The sequence below is a fragment of the Eretmochelys imbricata genome, chromosome 5, assembly GCF_965152235.1.
Source record: "Eretmochelys imbricata isolate rEreImb1 chromosome 5, rEreImb1.hap1, whole genome shotgun sequence".
Lineage (NCBI taxonomy): Eukaryota > Metazoa > Chordata > Testudines > Cheloniidae > Eretmochelys > Eretmochelys imbricata.
In genome coordinates this window covers 103,912,400-103,924,850 of record NC_135576.1, presented here as the reverse complement: position 1 = coordinate 103,924,850, position 12,451 = coordinate 103,912,400, and the positions used below count along the sequence as shown (strand labels likewise).

Genomic DNA, 12,451 nt, shown 5'->3' with positions numbered 1-12,451 from the left:
CTACACACACGCTCATATCCAACTCGGAAGTGCAATCACACAAGAAGTGAGAGACACACTGACAAGTCACACATGCAGTCTGATTTGTTTTTCACGTTTATGTTACGAAAACACTGGTTTTAAAATACAATAGCATGTTCGTGAATACAAAATCCAAACAACTCAACATGCGCCACAAGAACTGCATTCGCCCCTCGCTTCCCTCCATTTATCTGCCCAACTAGCAGATGCGCCCAGCCCAGCTGCAGCGCGCACAAGGGCAGCAGCCACAGTGACAGCTGGGGCAAGCGGGCTGGTTTCCTGTGTGATCCCCCCACGTCCTGTTCAGCAAGTGCAGCGCCGTACCGCGGGGCGGTTTGGGGGTGCAGAGAGTGAACATGGCAGAGAGAGCCGGGACCCACACGCACCCCCGCCTGCCTGCCTCCCTCCCTCCCTCCCGCGGGGCCAGGGCTGCTCACAGGAAGCCACCCCCGGCCCCTCCCCACACGCACAAGCCGTGCCCTGGTCCCCACTCATCCCTGCTTCACCACAAACACAGCCCTGGCCACACGTACTCCCGGCCCCTCCCGCGAGCAGGTGGCAGCGGCATCCCCGCCTAAGTGCTGCGTGCTCCGGCCTCCCCGCCCCAGGCAGCCCCGCCGCTCCCTGCGCCACCGCGCTCCCGCAGCGGGCTCCAGCCCCTGCCTGCTCCCCTCAGGGGCCTCCCCTGCGGGCTCCCCCAGCCGCACCCCCGGGCCCGGCCTCTGCCCCCAGCGGGGGTCTGTGCGCTCCGGCCCGGCCCCACGGACTGTACCTGGACGGGGAAGTTAACGGCCCGGCAGGGTCGGGGGGGCGGCCGCACTCCCCCTCGCTCGCTCTCTGCTTTGCTTTGCTTTCCAGGCTTCTTCCGTGCGCGGATGACAGCTGTTTTTTGCGCATGCGCAGACCCTCCTGTAGGCACGGCGAGAACGGAGGCGAACCGGGGACATCACGTGACACGGGAACCCCGCCCACGAGTATGGAGGGCTGTGTCAGGTGATCCCGGACCCCTTAACCGTATTTCCGGGAAGAGCACTGCGCATGTGTAAGAACATGTTTCTGGCGGGGGGGGTGAGGAGCGACATGAAGGGACCCTGGACAATAACTGAAACTGCCTGTGTGACAGCATGGAGAAGGTCACGTGAGCCTGATCTGCTGCTGGGCAATGAGCGGGAGAAGCAGCTAGCGGATCTCTGTTCGGCCAATAGAAGCCGCGCGCGCGGGCCCCTGGGGCCGCAGCGCCCCTAATGGGGGTAGGCAGCTGCGCCCGCCCCCAGGGCACCTCGGGACCTCGAACAGGAGCCGGGCCCTGCCTGTAGAGCTCATCACAGATGCTGGAATTAGGGATGGGGGGGGGGTCTTGTAGCACCCCCTGAGTTAAAGTGGTTTCCATTGCATAGAGGGTTTATGGAGTGGTCCAGTGGCTCTCAGCCTGCGCCCCCCCCCATAAAAACTGTGCCAGCAGCCCTGGTAGAGCTGGCTGGTGCTCGCCGTGGGCAGGGCCCACTTTACCAAGCCCCGTAGCTGAGGGCAGATAAAGGAGCTGTGCTAGCTGCACACATGGATTTCTGCACCAGCGAGGCGCCTGGGTCTTAAATAAAAAGCTCTTGTGCTTGTGGAGAAACGCTCGCAACTGCGACCCATTCCACGGTGTGGCCTCCCAGACAACCCCCCTGCCACGGCTGCTGTCCACAGCTAGAGTTGAAATACAAATAGGGCAATTATTTTTGTGAGAATCCTTGTTTTTTCTTGTCTGCGTCTTTGTGCGAAAGAGCCCACCCGTCTGGGATCCACATACTTGTTCTCCAGACAGGGCTCCTGGCTGAAATTGGTGACTGACTTTATTTGAGTGTTGAAACCAAATGCAGAAGTCGTCTCTCTGTTGTGGCTTTCCACAATAGTATGGCTCTCCGTCATGCACTCGTGCAGGTGTGCACACTTGCAGTCACGCTACTGGTTTATCTATTGCTGAAGCTACTACTTGACAATTTGTGTGGTGTAGCAACAGATGGCAGTTTCCACTTTCCTGCTGTTAGAACAAATACATCGTGTTAATCTGATGCAGCTTAAACGTGTATCGCACATAACTGGAAAGGTTTTGTTAAGTCAAACCTAAGTCAGGCAGTCAACCACTTTGATACAATAAGGTTACAACCATAGGCCTGTCCACTGCGTAGAGGATGCCTATGAAGTTTGGCCCATGGAACTGCCAAATCTAGGCAGGAAGCCACAAGATACGTTAGGACAACTCTGTACAGTCCAAATGATGGTATGAATGAGGCAACATTTCTTTGCCTGTAAAATGAAAGTGCACCAAGGAAACTGATTTTTCTGCCATATATTTCTCTCACCCTGGTCAGTGCAGTTACAGTGAGAAATTCATCTCTGATGTATCTCTAGCAAGCAATTTATTATGTTGTATGTGCCACTTTTTTTTATTCAACTTATTAAGCCCTGCCATATAGTGTAGTTTTATTAATTTAGCTGTACTCTTCTTGATTTAGCTTCGAAAGCACTGCTACAATATGTAATTTTATTTTCAAGGCATTGCTGTAATTAGTCTTTTTTTCCTCCTCGTTGTGTGATGTGCCCTATTATCTGAATTCATTGTCTGCATCAACTGGCATTTCTGTAGTATCTCCTTGTATTATCTGGTCACTATACATGGATTATGGAAAGCAGTGAGGACTTCTCTACATCTTTCTTGTGATATAGACTTCTGCCTTGTAGTGTGCTAGTGAGTCATTTTCTATTATACTTCTTTAGAGACTGCTGTGACAAAGAGGTGAGTCTTGTAGCATAACCTGACGATAAGGGTAGGACTCTTCCAAAACTTTCTACATGCTGTTGAGAAGGCTCACCAACCAATATCTGAATTTGTAAGTCAGTTCTGGTCATGTACCAGATTACTATAATTGATGAAGTGGGTCCTGGAAAAAGATTGAGTCCCTTAGCAAGTCAGGCCTATACTTACAAAGGATGAAGTACTGTGATGAACACATGATCTACTAGTGTGGCCTGGTCATTTGTCTGAGACAAATGTTTCCTTACTAACAAATGAGAAGCACTTTTGGTGCAACCTCTATTTGAGTCTTGGGACTAAACGTAAAGCTCATCTATTTGACTTTGTTTTTCCTCAGTAAGGAAATGGAGACTGAAGCATTGTTAGAGATGGATAGCAAAAGACAAGCCTCCTGTTGGAAGTGGTCTTTAAGATATATCCCTCACTGCAAAAGATGTCTCTTATTTTAGATACAAAATTATCTCTGCCCACGTAAAGACTGGGTTCTCACTTCTATTGTAAAACATTATTACTGGGAATACTATCTCATAAGATTGAAGTTTTGGAAAGTATTATTTATGGTCAATAAGGGATAGTGGTACAGTACTGGTATAAATTAAGGCCTCAATCCTGCAAACAGGGATCCACTTGCATAAAACAGTTTAGCTGGACACTAGCTCCTCCAGCTGTTCCCACAATGGACTTTCCTTCCTGATGTGTTCTAATTTCACCAACAGTGAAGGAGGGGGCAGGAGCTTTCTCCTCCCCTCAACCCACCAAGCTTGGGAGGAAAGGGAGCAGAGAGAGACAAGAGGAACAATGTCTCCCTTAATTTAACCCCTGCTCACCATTTCTAGCTTGTTAGAGTGATGCCAAGGCAAAAGAGATCACTAGCTCTGCAACTCTAGATTGCTGGACTGATATCAAGTGACAGCTCTCTCTGAGGTTAACAGGCTGAACAACTATAGCTTGCTGGACTGAAGGCAAGGCTGTAGACCTTTGAAAGTTACTGACTCAGTGCAGGGAACTGGACTAGATGACCTGTTGAGATGCCCTCTAGTCCTGCTTTTCCATGAGTCTATGACTCAGCATTCTGGGTTTATGTCAAGGCATAGGCCTTTAGGAGGTCATTGAATAAGCACTTCTTGCATACTACGGTGATGTGAAGGGACATGGTTCTGTGATATCACTGGCAGAGCACTTTTAGCTTGATTGGCTGATTATTAAGAGAAAGGGCACTGAGTTCACTGACTCAGGACTTCTTTCCTGCTGAGATGATTAATGATGTCCAAGTACAGACTTCTATGAAGTCACTGGCTCAGCACTTCTAGCTCGCTGACCTGACATCAGGGCACAGGCCTTCTTGAGGATACTGGATTAGCGAATCTTGATTTCAGGGCACAAGTCTCTTTGAGTCATTGGATCAGTACTTTTAGCTTGTGGGCTGATACTATGGCAGAGGGCTTTCTGAACTCACTGGCTCAGCACCTCTAGCTTGCTGGGTTGCTGTCAGCATGTGTATCTGCGAGTTCACTGGCTTCGGCATTCTAATGTGTTGGTCTGATGTCAAGGCCTCTGGGGTTATTGGATCATCATCTCTCACTTATGGGGTTTATGGAAAGGCCAAGATTTCTGAGGAATCTCGGGCTCTATACCTCTAACTTGCTGGTGTAAAGTAAAGGTCTTAGTGAGATTATTGGCTCATCAAACCTGATTTGCTGGACAGATGTGAAAGCACAGGTCTCTGTTTTCAGCTCAGTAGTACTGCATGTGCCACCCAGAACAGATAAATGCTCCAGCATAACAGGATATAAAATTAGCCTTTCTGTGACAATGTTCCCACCTTCCCTCTTTCAGGCCCTGTAATAATCCCTGTGCCCTTTGTCTAGAGGTTAGGAATATCTGCTACAATAACTCATATCTTTCTTTTGCCTGGAATAAGTTTTTCTGCCAGTTTGAAGCACTCCCCAGGAGTCTAAATCAGTAAAATATGTAGTCTGCCTATTAACTGGTGGGTGCAGCTATATTGAATGTCTTGAGAAACACGAGCAAACCAATTTGCTTAATCTGTCATCATCATAAGCTTGACCTTGTAATGTAAATACTTGGGTGCCTAATTTATACTAAGCAGATTCACTAGTATAATGGTTTACATGAAGAGAGGCATCTTTTTAACATACGGTGTACTCCACTCTGTTGAATTTCCTTGTCATATTATGTGAAAACACCAGATGGCAGTGCTGAGGTAGCAAACAATGCACCAGATCTAAGAAAAAAACAGCCATTAGCATTCAGACAGGCTTTTTTTCCCTAGCTATACATCTTAAATTTCACTTCACTGAACAGTATCTTTTTTGATCACTTCTATCAAATCATCTACCCTGTTGCTGTTTGCACCCTTTAAATAGTGTTCTGATAGTCATTTATCATATAACCCCTTAATCATGAAGAAGAGACAAGAGATGGGCTTGAAATGGTAACCAGCAGGGTTTTACTTAAAAAGCCAGACCTATCTGGGTACTGTTCTGGTTCAGCTGTTTTTATCAGACTTACTGGGTACAGATGACATTAACCCAAACAGACATTTTCACATGCAACTCTGCCAATTTGTGCATGCAAACAGCTACACGCACAAATATAGGCATGTAGTTATGCTGAGACGTCAAGTTTTTCTTTCTTTTTCTTTTTTACTCCTGCCCCCTCTGTTTCGCCCTCCCCTCCACCCTGCAGTGTGCATGCTTCTTGGTCATGCGTGACATAGCAACAGTACGTGCAAAACAGTTGAGGTTTCAGAGTAACAGCCGTGTTAGTCTGTATTCACAAAAAGAAAAGGAGTACTTGTGGCATCTTAGAGACTAACCAATTTATTTGAGCATAAGCTTTCGTGAGCTACAGCTCACTTCATCGGATGCATACTGCGGAAAATACAGAAGATGTTTTTATACACACAAACCATGAAAAAATGCGTGTTTATCACTACAAAAGGTTTTCTCTCCCCCCACCCCACTCTCCTGCTGGTAATAGCTTATCTAAAGTGATCACTCTCCTTACAATGTGTATGATAATCAAGGTGGGCCATTTCCAGCACAAATCCAGAGTTTAACAAGAATGTCTGGGGGGGGGGGGTAGGAAAAAACAAGGGGAAATAGGTTACCTTGCATAATGACTTAGGCTTGAATAGAGACTGGGAGTGGCTAAGTTAATTGTATCCAATTTGCAAATGAATTCCAATTCAGCAGACTCTCGCTGGAGTCTGGTTCTGAAGTTTTTCTGTTGTAATATCTCAACTTTCATATCTGTAATCACGTGACCAGAGAGATTGAAGTGTTCTCCGACTGGTTTATGAATGTTATAATTCTTGACATCTGATTTGTGTCCATTTCTTCTTTTACGTAGAGACTGTCTGGTTTGGCCAATGAACATGGCAGAGGGGCATTGCTGGCACATGATGGCATATATCACATTGGTAGATGTGCAGGTGAAGGAGCCTCTGATAGTGTGGCTGGCCCTGTGATGGTGTCCCCTGAATAGATATGTGGGCACAGTTGGCAACGGGCTTTGTTGCAAGGATATGTTCCTGGGTTAGTGGTTCTGTTGTGTGGTGTGTGGTTGCTGGTGAGTATTCGCTTCAGGTTGGGGGGCTGTCTGTAGGCAAGGACTGGCCTGTCTCCCAAGATTTGTGAGAGTGTTGAGTCGTCCTTCAGGATAGATTGTAGGAAGTCATTATGCAAGGTAACCTATTTCCTCTTGTTTTTTCCTACACCCCCCCTCACCCCTTCCTCAGACATTCTTGTTAAACCCTGGATTTGTGCTGGAAATGGCCCAGCTTGATTATCATACACATTGTAAGGAGAGTGATCCTTAGATAAGCTATTACCAGCAGGAGAGTGGGGTGGGGGGAGAGAAAACCTTTTGTAGTGATAAACACCCATTTTTTCATGGTTTGTGTGTATAAAAACATTTTCTGTATTTTCCACAGTATGCATCCGATGAAGTGAGTTGGGGTTTGTGTATGTAATCAAGCTAACAAATTCTTTGTATTACTGAAGATTAAAAAAACTTTTATGTAAATTTAACATGAATAAGCAATAGCTGAGATGTATCCACCTCTGTCTTCTAGAATGCTCGGAGTGGTGCTTCTTTCACATGTCTCTCTGCTGCCACATCGACAAAGGAAGAGGTCAGTAACTGGAAATCATCACTAAATATGTTCTCCTTCACCCCAGAAACAACAGCGCTTAATGAGAATATCACTGACCAGCTGGGACTATACTGTGCCATGCAGAATTAATTGCTTTCAGTGAGCAGCTCTAACTAATAAATCAATGGCACAATATGATTTCTCATTAATAGTAATTTCTGTAGTACAACTACTACATTAGTTCTTTTCAAGGAACCCTGGGGGGAGGAAGCTGTCACAAAACATTGTCTCTTTGAGGTATGTCAACCTCCACATCTAAAACTAATGTATCTATTTGGAAAGTCCCAGTACAAAAATAGCAACCTAGAGATTGAAGTGTATGGATCAAAGCCATTGTTTAGCCAACAGAAGTATATGGCACCATTGGTATGTGCTTATGCCCTCTGTGCTCTGTAGGCCAAATTCAACTGTGCATTGAAGTAATGAATGGTGCCAGCTCATACCAGTTATAACTTTGATCCTGTATTTTCAATAAAAATTAAATATTGCCAGGGATACACTTGTTCTTTGTATGTATTTTTCCTATTAAAAAATGTATTCTAATATTATTAAAATACATTGATCTAAACTAAAAGCCAGAAGCATTTTACATCTCAATGGACACAAAATAGATTGAAACTGAATGGATTATATAAATTAAAACTGTGTGTGATTGGCACAGACATGGCCAATAGACTGGTAATGACCTGATTAATTTACAAAAGAAAAATAAGGAGGTAAAATATATTTATTCTCCTTTTCACTCTGTTTTAACATATACATTCTGCATAGCGGGGTGAAAAAAAATCACCCACCAAGAACCTTTTTGTTGTCTTACTAACAAGAGTTCTTTATATAACTGTTTGATCTAAATGGGGTTTATTAAGACTTGATCCCAAACCAAAAACTTTCTTCTGAAACCCCAAAGTTTGAGGGCATTAAAATTATCCAAATCAAGATCTGACTCTCACTTTTGCAAAAAGCCTCTGTTTGTTAATAGGTCAAACTCTGCATTCAAAGACCCTTTACTTAATGCTAGAGCTGTAAATTGCAGCTTGAGTCCATCTCTATTATTTATTAAAATCAGTAAAATGTATTCCATTCCTGTAGGTTTTTTCACTTGCTTATGTGTAGCTGCTTAGGTAAGTTATTTACTAAACTACAGTAATATCATTCACAAGAGCACTGCCATTAAGAGGCTGTTGTTGCTGATGGGTTGGCAACAATAGGACCTGATTATTCTGTCGGTTCTACCCATGTGACTCCTAGTGACTTCACTGGCAGTTGTACCTACACAACTGACAAGATAATCAGGACCATGATGAGTATGGATGTGTGAATGCTCAAGTGGAGGGAAGGGGTTGAAATTATTCTTTTTTTTCTTCCTGTAGGAGTAGGGAAGAGGGAGAAGTTTGTAATTGCAGCCTGAGAAAGTGCAACAGTACATTCAGCTACCTTAAGCATTTCTGTACAGACACCAAATCCCTTTCCATGACCTGCTACAAGTTCCTTGTTTTTTGTTTTATACAATATATGTTAAAATATAAGAAAACAGGAGTGGAGTCAAGAACATCTTTACTGTAGTCCTAGCAGGTTGCTTACGGCAACAAAATGTTAGAGGTCCTAAAAGCTAGAGTCACAAGAGTACTTAGTGTTGTAATGCCTAATTTGTAGGCACCCTGTGATTAGAGTAATTCTGTACCCTGAGTTAGATGCCCAGATTCCCCATTAATTGTATAGGGAGAGATAGGGCACTAGGAAATGGATTCTCCAAAGCCAGTAAACTGAGCACAGAGCCACCTAAGCTAGCCAGAAGTGAAATGCAGAAGAAAGGGGTGGGGCTTAGGCCAGATCCTCAAAGGTAATTAAGCACCTAACGCCCATTGATCTGGGCCTTAAGCGCTTGACAGGCTGGAGGCAGGCATCTCTCTCTGTGTGGGATTCTCAAGTGTGAACCTTCTCCTGGAGTTAGGTGTCTAGGCTGATGGGAGAGGAGAGGAGAGGAGGGAGAGAGAGAGAGAGAGAGACTGACCCCACCCCATTATAGCCAATAGCCTACTGGCTAGTGCATGAGGGCTGCAGGAGAACCAGAATCCCTGCTCTGCCTAAATTGGACTTGCACCTAAGTCTCTGCTCTGAATCAGACAAAGCAATTATTTGAATCTGGGTCATCCACAACCCAGGTGAGTGCACTAATGATTGAGCTATTGAGGTATTCTGGGTTGGACATACACACACTCTACCCATGCACCCCTGAAAAATTCACAACCTACTCACTCCTGGTTGTCTTTTGTGCAGGTTAGGCATGTTCTAGCATACACCGAATGGCTCAGGCCCCACTAGAGAGAAACGCAGGGGAATGCCAAAGAATCCCACCAGGGCTTTAGCTTCACTAAGGGCTTCAAGCAGCTCATTAGCATCTGGACTTAAATGGCAGAAATTTAGGTGCTGATGGGGATTTAGGTGCTTACAGGGTTAGATGGCAACTGAGCGGGGGTTTTGAGAATGGCAGTGGTACCTAAACAGAATGCCACTAACCATCACCTACAGCCCCCAACTAAAACCTCTCCAGCGCATCATCAAGGATCTACAACCTATCCTGAAGGTCAATCCCTCACTCTCACAGACCTTGGGAGACAGGCCAGTCCTCGCTTACAGACCGCCCCCCAACCTGAAGCAAATACTCACCAGCAACTACACACCACTCAACTAAACACTAACCCAGGAACCAATCCCTGCAATAAACGCCTGTGATGTTACACTCTATATGATTATATGAAAATATGGTCATGAGTGTGAATATAATGTAACTGGAATATGCTTCATGCCAAAGGTCTCTTGTAAGGTATCATTAAAAAGGTTATAATCTATTGAGCATGGTCATCCAATTTGTATAAATGTATCGTTCTTGTATCTGAAACGAGAAATATGAAATATAACTCTGAGGTCCTATTGTAATTATGCAAAGTGTGGGCCATTAATGGTGGCTTGAAATCTTGATGGCTCCCATTAACCAGGACAATTGGTTGTAAATGGCTTTGTTTACTTGTAAGTCTTCCTGTATACTGTGTGCTGGCAAGTGGGTAATGAAGTCTTACAGTGACGTGATTGTGTCACCGAAACTGAAATCCATCTTTAACCTGGTACTTTTCCATTAAGAAGGAGGGGTGAGAACCCAGAGAGGGACAAAGAATTCCCTCCTTGTGCAACTGATAGATAAGGGGGTGGAACAGAACAAAGGGGGCTGCAGTCATGAGAAATCCCCTAGTTACCACTGAGCTGGAACAAGAACTGTACTGGGGAAAGGATTGGGCCCACACTAGAAAGGAGTCTAGTCTGTGAAAGAAGCTTATTGGAACATCTCTCAGGTTGAGGTTTCATCTGTAATCAGTTTCTTACTGTATTAGACTTAGACTCATGTATTTTTGTTTTATTTTGCTTGGTAATTTACTTTGTTCTGGCTGTTATTACTTGGAACCACTTAAATCCTACTTTTTATATTTAATAAAAATCACTTTTTGCTTATTAATTAAGTCAGAGCAAGTAATTAATTCCTGGGGGAGCAAACAGCTGTGCATATCTCTCTATCAGTGTTAAAGAGGGCGGACAATTTAGGAGTTTACCCTGTCTAAGCTTTATACAGAGTAAAACAGATTTATTTGCGGTTTGGATCCCATTGGGAACTGAATGTCTGGGTGCTAGAGACAGGAGCACTTCTCAAGCTGTTTTCAGTTAAGCCTGCAGCTTTTGGAGGACGTGGTTCAGACCTGGGTCTGTGTTTGCAGCAAGCTAGCATGTCTGGCTCAACAAGACAGGATACTGAAGTCCCAGGATACTGAAGGGAAAATGGACTCAGAAGTAGTCTCAGCACATCAGGCGGCAGTCCCAAGGGGTTTCTGTGACCCAACCCGTCACAACCCCATTGTCAACTCTGTCCGCATATCTATTCAAGGGACACCATCATAGGACCTAACCACATCAGCCACACCATTGGACTCGTTCACCTGCACATCTACCAATGTGATATATGCCATCATGTGCCAGCAATGCCCCTCTGCCATGTACAGTGGCCAAAATGGACAGTTTACGCAAAAGAATAAATGGACACTATTCAGACATCAAGAATTGTAACATTCAAAAACCAGTAGGAGAGCACTTCAATCTCCCTGAACACTCAATAACAGACTTAAAAGTGGCTATTCTTCAACAAAAAAAACCTTCAAAAACTGACTTCAGCGAGAAACTGCAGAACTGGAATTAATTTGCAAACTTGACACCATCAAATTAGGCCTGCTGAAAGACTGGGAGTGGCTGGGTCACTACAAAAAATAATTTTCCCTCTGTTTATACTCACACCTTCTTCTTAACTGTTGCGAATGGACCACATCCACATGATTGAATTGGTCTTGTTAGCACTGATCCCTCACTTGGAAAGGCAACTCCCATCTTTTCATGTGCTGTATATTTATACCTGCTTACTGTATTTTTCACTCCATGCATCTGATGAAGTGGGTTCTAGCCCATGAAAGCTTATGCCCAAATAAATGTGTTAGTTTCTAAGATGCCACAAGGACTCCTCATTGTTTTCCAACTTAGCAACTTAGTTGCTTTATTGTGAAAGTGATTGTGGTCTGTGAGGAGACTGGATAGATATTTGCCTCTCTGGTCAGGGCAGCAGGAGCCACAGAGCTGTCTCTGAGTCCATTACACAGATCTCAGGATAGTAAGTCCAGCCTTCTGACTCCTTATTTTGACCCCTCTCTTCACCATGGGCAATATGTTCTTTTGTTATGTATTGAATCTGTGGGGTTTGTCAGTGCACACTAGGTGGCAGTCTTCATCTTACATTTCTCATGTCAACTAACTGCTAATGAGCATTTTCCTGCATACTAAAAATGACTAATCTGCTCAGGCTGTAAAACAGCAGGGAACCAAGGGAGACCAGCTCTGCCAGTAATCTTATAAACCTTTGTAGAGGCAAATTTAGAGCTGCAGTTAACTGTTCACTAAATAGCCAAACTGGCAAATAAGCTGCAAATGAATGGAGGGGCCTCCTTGTAGTCATTATCTGCCCTGTTTTGTGACACCTCCAGCATGTTCTTTATCCCATTGCTGGTAAAAGATTCTGAACACACTTTTGCCTACCACTTTTAGATGTCATCAGGCTCCATTACTGTAGACTCACTTAAACTAAGTCCTTACAGTATCTTCTCCCATAAACATACAGCACCTTCATTTTCCTGTGGCTGGTTAGGAATAATACAAACAGCATCTTACTATGGCTGGTTCGGGATAATACACAAGGCCTGTAAAATAAATGCCTTTAAAAGTTGGCCTTTCTAGAATTTTAAAATTAAAAATAGTTCCTGTAGAAGGAGGAATAGCACCTAGGAGCTGTGCATTATGTTGTAAAAACATAATTCTATATATTTTCCAATTGACTATTATTTGAGCAATGGTGGGGGGACAAA

The 12,451-nt window shown here is 44.4% G+C and overlaps 1 protein-coding gene and 1 long non-coding RNA gene across 12 annotated transcripts in view; one reads left to right on the top strand and one right to left on the bottom strand.

Moving 5' to 3' along the window:
- Nucleotides 1-943, bottom strand: part of KDM4C (lysine demethylase 4C) — a 447,252-nt gene extending 446,309 nt beyond the window's left edge. For 6 of the 11 annotated variants that reach the window (XM_077817658.1, XM_077817659.1, XM_077817657.1 and 3 more), the window contains exon 1: nt 794-942. The gene's annotated coding sequence lies outside the window, so the exon portion shown is untranslated. Of the gene's footprint in view, nt 1-793 lie in introns of all 11 variants that reach the window. The other 5 variants (XR_013346208.1, XM_077817665.1, XM_077817667.1 and 2 more) reach the window with 2 other exon arrangements.
- Nucleotides 944-6,770: 5,827 nt separating this feature from the next.
- Nucleotides 6,771-11,550, top strand: LOC144265239 (uncharacterized). The gene is made up of 2 exons (XR_013346209.1): nt 6,771-6,980; nt 8,372-11,550. It is a non-coding gene; the product is annotated as an uncharacterized LOC144265239 (long non-coding RNA).
- Nucleotides 11,551-12,451: the final 901 nt, after the last annotated feature.